General features: G+C 44.7%; 1 pseudogene; it reads left to right on the forward strand.

Moving 5' to 3' along the window:
- The first annotated feature begins 1,402 nt into the window (after positions 1-1,402).
- LOC138511474 (cullin-associated NEDD8-dissociated protein 1-like) lies at positions 1,403-5,493 on the forward strand (annotated as a pseudogene).
- The last annotated feature ends 542 nt before the right edge of the window (positions 5,494-6,035 follow it).

Raw genomic sequence — 6,035 nt, forward strand, 5'->3', positions numbered from 1 at the left:
TTTGATTTTGCAAAGTCAACTCTCAACCAATATCAGGATACTTTGAATCGGGCAATGACTCACCTGATAAATCAAGTCGTCTGCATACTGACGCACCAAAGGACGTCGTGTCTGCGTTTCTTGGATTCCGCCTCGTTTCCGGAACCTCGCCTCCTTGTTCTCTAGCCAGGCACGTCGATCAGGGATCAGAAGTGTGCAGATCTGCAAAGGAGTCTCTCATCACTTTTACAGAGCGCCCCGAACACCTCTTGATCCCGGCTCGATCGTCCCGTCCTCGCCGTTCTCTGCCTTACTCAATTACAACATTACGCGATGGAACAAGTGGGGGAGGGTCCCTATTCGGGCCCCATCTTGAAAGGGGCCCCTAGGGGACCCTGACGTCTATGGAAACAAGGCAAGTCACCACACATGATAGAGACGCCAGAAACGAGCTTGTATTCCCAAAGCTAGGGTTTTATTGCAAAGCAAAAGTCTCAGTTAGCCAACTCGGTCTCACGCCCCGTGACTTGTATCTCTAGACCTCGAGGGACACAAGAGAGTGAATTACGTACATCAGTTACATATATACAAATGCATATCAAACAATCAGCTATGACATGTTTAACACCCCCCCTTTATTGGGGTTCTTTTAACTTGGTGTGATGATGGACATCTCCGACCACTGTGACACCTTCAAACATCTATTCTAGTAACAATTTGCAATTTGTGAGTGCGAAGGCATCTTTCAGTTGTTGAATAGAACACAGCGCTTCTGTTCTTGGAAGTGAGCTACATACGGGGGGAAGAGTTGCATTCCGGACCTTGCTATCTATCAGGTGCTATTCGCGTCCTGGGAGCCGACATGCTCTAGCGGGCGCAGCAAAGGGGGGCTGTAAAAAAAGCATAATTCAAGCCTTTAGCGGTATTTTTCTAACATATTCTACCATATAACGAGACTGGCTGGCAGCTGTGAAATGATTAAATGCCCTGCAGCTCTGCTTCAAGGCTACATTCGGGAGGGAGCCGGGCATTCTTCCTGGCGCTGCCTACGTTTGTGTTTCAGCGAACTTTTGTTATCCTCACGGCCCTGCGGCCTTGTCCTTTTCACATACAGACAACAATGTTTTACAGTCGAGCAGTGTAAGCAGAAAATATACTGCGAAGCAATAGGAACAGAAAACAATGAGCAATGGTTAGAAAACAAAATGGCGATTCTTGTTACATCAAAATGGCCGTTCATTGGCAAACTCGAAAACCTATATTTTGTCATATCGTGCAAGAGACGGTTGGCCCACAGCCACCAAAATGTGTTTGCGGTTGTAGTAAATCAGGCGAGACACAAGTTAGGGCTTGTGAGCTTTATTGTGAGGCCCCCGGAGGACGGACAGGGGGCCCAGGCTGAGACAGTCATTGGAACCACGGGATCTGGGCAAGGTGGACAACAATTGGCAGATTTCATTAGACCAACCAGGACAACATTAAGCCACCGAGGAATCTGCAGCCACCTGTGTGTGTATCCCCACCCCCGGCAGCAACATGGCAAGCGCCTCGTACCACATCTCCAACCTTCTGGAGAAGATGACATCCAGCGACAAGGACTTCAGGTTCATGGCAACAAATGACTTGATGACCGAGCTCCAGAAAGATTCCATCAAGTTGGATGATGAAAGTGAACGTAAGGTAGTGAAGATGATTTTGAAACTGTTGGAAGACAAGAATGGCGAGGTGCAAAACCTGGCAGTAAAGTGTCTTGGTCTGTTTTTAAGTAAGGTAAAGGAGTACCAAGTGGAGACTATCGTGGATACCCTTTGTACGAATATGCTCTCTGATAAGGAACAGCTTCGAGATATTTTGAACATCGGACTTAAAACTGTGATTGGAGAACTCCCACCAGCTTCCAGCGGATCTGCGTTGGCTGCAAATGTTTGCAAAAAGATCACAGGGCGCTTTACAAGTGCAATCGCTAAGCAAGAAGATGTATCGGTACAGCTGGAGGCTCTTGATATTATGGCTGATATGTTGTGCAGACAAGGAGGACTGCTTGTCAATGTTCACCCCTCAATCCTCACCTGCCTATTGTCACAGCTGACCAGCCCAAGACTGGCTGTGAGGAAAAGAACCATCATTGCTCTGGGGCACTTGGTCGTGAGCTGTGGCAACATAGTCTTTGTCGACCTCATTGAACATCTGTTGACTGAGCTGTCAAACAATGATTCCATGTCAACAACTCAGACCTATATACAGAGTATAGCAGCGATTAGTCGGCAAGCGGGCCACAGAATAGGGGAGTCCCTCGAGAAAATAATCCCATTGGTTGTCAAATTCTGTAACATAGATGACGATGAGCTAAGGGAATACTGCATTCAGGCCTTTGAGTCATTTGTTAGGAGGTGTACAAAGGAGGTTTATCCCCATGTTTCTACTATTATCAATATTTGCCTCAAGTATTTAACATATGATCCAAATTACAATTATGATGATGAAGATGATGATGAAAATGCCATGGATGCTGATGGAGTGGATGATGATGATCAAGGTAGTGATGATGAATATAGTGACGATGATGACATGAGCTGGAAAGTTAGACGAGCAGCTGCCAAGTGCCTGGATGCTGTTGTCAGCACCCGGCATGAAATGCTGCCGGAATTCTACAAGACTATCTCTCCTGCTTTAATTTCCAGATTTAAAGAACGGGAGGAGAATGTGAAAGCTGATGGTTTCCATGAGTACCTTTCCCTTTTGAACAGACTCGGCCAGTACAGAGCTGGTTGTGTGACCTGATGCAATGGAGCAAGGAGAGACTCCATTGACCATGCTTCAAAGTCAGGTCCCGAACATTGTGAAGGCCCTGCACAAGCAAATGAAAGAGAAGAGTGTGAAAACATGTCAGTGCTGTTTTAACATGCTAACCGAGCTGGTAAATGTTTTACCGGGTGCTCTAATGCTACACATTCCAGTGCTAATACCAGGTATCATATTCTCCTTAAATGACAAGTCCAGCTCATCCAATCTGAAGATTGATGCCTTGTCGTGTTTGTACGTGATCCTGTGTAATCATTCACCCCATGTCTTCCATCCTCATGTTCAAGCATTGGTTCCCCCTGTTGTGGCCTGTGTTGGAGACCCATTTTACAAGATCACATCTGAGGCCCTGCTGGTCACGCAGCAACTTATGAAGGTTATTCGTCCTTTAGACCAATCTTATGTCTTTGACTCCACCCCATACATCAAAGACCTTTTCACTTGTACAATCAAACGACTTAAGGCTGCTGACATTGATCAAGAAGTGAAAGAACGGGCCATCTCCTGCATGGGGCAGATAATTTGCAGCCTAGGTGACAATTTGGGAAGTGATTTGCCTAGTACTCTACAGATCTTCTTGGAGAGACTTAAGAATGAGATCACCCGGTTAACTACCGTGAAAGCACTGACTTTGATAGCTGGCTTTCCGCTAAAGATTGATCTCCAGCCAATCCTTGGGGAAGCAGTTCCTATCCTTGCCTCTTTCCTGCGGAAGAACCAACGTGCTTTAAAACTGGGTACACTGTCTGCTCTGGACATATTAATTCAAAACTATAGTGACTGCCTGACTGCCTCAATGATTGATGCAGTGCTGGATGAGCTTCCACCTCTTATTAGTGAAAGTGACATGCACGTCTCCCAGATGGCCATCAGCTTCCTCACAACGTTAGCAACAGTATATCCATCTTCCCTTTCGAAGATTAGTGGGTCCATCCTAACTGAACTCATTGGGCTTGTGAGATCACCCCTGCTCCAAGGAGGAGCCCTTAGTGCTATGCTTGAGTTTTTCCAGGCACTCGTTATCACTGGAACTGCTAACTTGGGATATATGGATTTATTACGAATGCTGACTGGTCCAGTTTATGCGCAAACCACATCCCTTGCCCACAAGCAGTCCTATTATTCCATTGCCAAATGTGTAGCAGCACTTACCCGAGCATGTCCAAAAGAAGGACCGGCTGTTGTTGGTCAGTTCATTCAAGATGTAAAGAACTCAAGGTCCACTGATTCAATCCGTCGCCTGGCACTGCTTTCTCTAGGAGAAGTTGGACATCATATTGACCTTAGTGGGCAGATTGAGCTCAAGGTGGTCATTCTAGATGCCTTTTCATCTTCAAGTGAAGAAGTGAAGTCTGCAGCATCCTATGCACTGGGCAGTATCAGTGTTGGCAACCTTCCAGAATATCTACCTTTTGTTTTACAAGAAATAACCAGTCAGCTGAAGAGGCAGTATATTTTACTCCATTCCTTAAAGGAAATCATTGGTTCGGCATCAGTAGTCGGCCTCAAGCTGTGTGTTGAGAATATTTGGACTTTGCTACTTAAACACTGTGAGTGTGCAGAAGAGGGAACAAGGAATGTTGTTGCAGAGTGCTTGGGTAAACTTACTTTAATAGATCCAGAGACTCTCCTGCCACGACTCAAAGGATACTTGGCATCTGGGTCCTCTTATGCCCGGAGCTCAGTGGTTACGGCTGTGAAATTCACCATTTCAGATCACACGCAACCTACAGATCCATTGTTAAAGAACTGCATAGGTGATTTTCTAAAGACTTTGGAAGACCCTGACTTGAATGTAAGAAGAGTAGCTCTAGTGACATTTAATTCTGCTGCACACAACAAACCATCTTTAATTAGGGACCTCTAGGATGTTGTGCTTCCACATCTCTACAATGAAACTAAGGTCCGAAAGGAACTTATCCGAGAGGTGGAAATGGGACCATTTAAACACACGGTCGATGATGGCCTGGACATTCGAAAGGCTGCTTTTGAGTGCATGTACACGCTGCTTGATAGTTGCCTTGATAGGCTAGACATCTTTGAATGTTTAAATCATGAGGAAGATGGTTTAAAGGATCATTACGATATAAAGATGCTGACATTCTTGATGTTGGTACGACTGTCGACCCTTTGCCCAAGTGCGGTATTGCAGAGTTTGGATAGACTTGTTGAACCCTTACGTGCAACATGCACAACAAAGGTAAAGGCAAATTCTGTGAAGCAAGAATTTGAGAAACAGGATGAACTGAAGCGATCTGCTATGAGGGCAGTGGCTGCGCTACTAACCATTCCCGAGGCTGACAAGAGTCCCCTCATGAGTGAATTCCAGTCACAAATCAGCTCAAACCCAGAACTGGCAGCTATATTTGAAAGCATCCAGAAAGATTCCTCATCCGCTACCCTGGAGTCAATGGACACAACCTAAATGTTGCATCTAAACAGGGACCATACAATGAAATCAAATCGCATAATGCACTGAAATGACAGGTTGAGTGAAAATGAGGAAAGCGCAAATGAGATGTCTATGCTTGACAACGTTCCCCTTTATGTACCTTTACAGAGACAGTTTGGCTTTGTTCCATTGTTGCTTTCATAGCATTTATTCAGTAATTGTTTCCTTAAACTAAAGGTTGCAAGCCACTTCAGTTGCAGTGGACGGGACCAGTTTAAATATGGAAACAAGTGTTTGAATCGCCCGATGTATGGACACGAATTCCACATTCGCCCACCGAGGTTGAGGATTAAGCATGTTCAGTTTGGTGGCCATGAACTTTCTTTTATACAACAGTTTCTCTTCCTTGCTGTTCATCCAAACGGGAGTTGTTTTGTATAGCTTCAAATCCTTCTCCATGTGAGCTACATAAAATGGATTCTAGCTGGCAGGTCCATCCACCCTGTGTAAGATATATTATGTTGCAGAGGTTCGGATTGAGATGTCATTTTTAAAGGTGTGGGGTTAGCAAATTTATATCAGTGTGTGCTCTTTATTTGCATGAGCAAGTTTACAAATATATTGACAGCAAAACAGTTCAGGTCATTCGCAGTAGAGCTCTTAAGATTAAGTGCAAATATGTTGGGTTTTTTTCCAGGTACATTGGTGATTCATTGTTCCGGGAACGGGCAGAGCTTTAATTCGTTTCTACTCTTAAGTCCCTTTCTAGTTAACGATCATTTTTCTCTCACCTGTTTGGCACCTTTAGTGATTTATATAAGTTTAAGTTTGTGAAAAGCTGTTTTTTTAATACTATTTTCAC

The sequence above is a fragment of the Ambystoma mexicanum genome, chromosome 6p, assembly GCF_040938575.1.
Source record: "Ambystoma mexicanum isolate Mex_15411 chromosome 6p, UKY_AmexF1_1, whole genome shotgun sequence".
NCBI lineage: Eukaryota > Metazoa > Chordata > Amphibia > Caudata > Ambystomatidae > Ambystoma > Ambystoma mexicanum.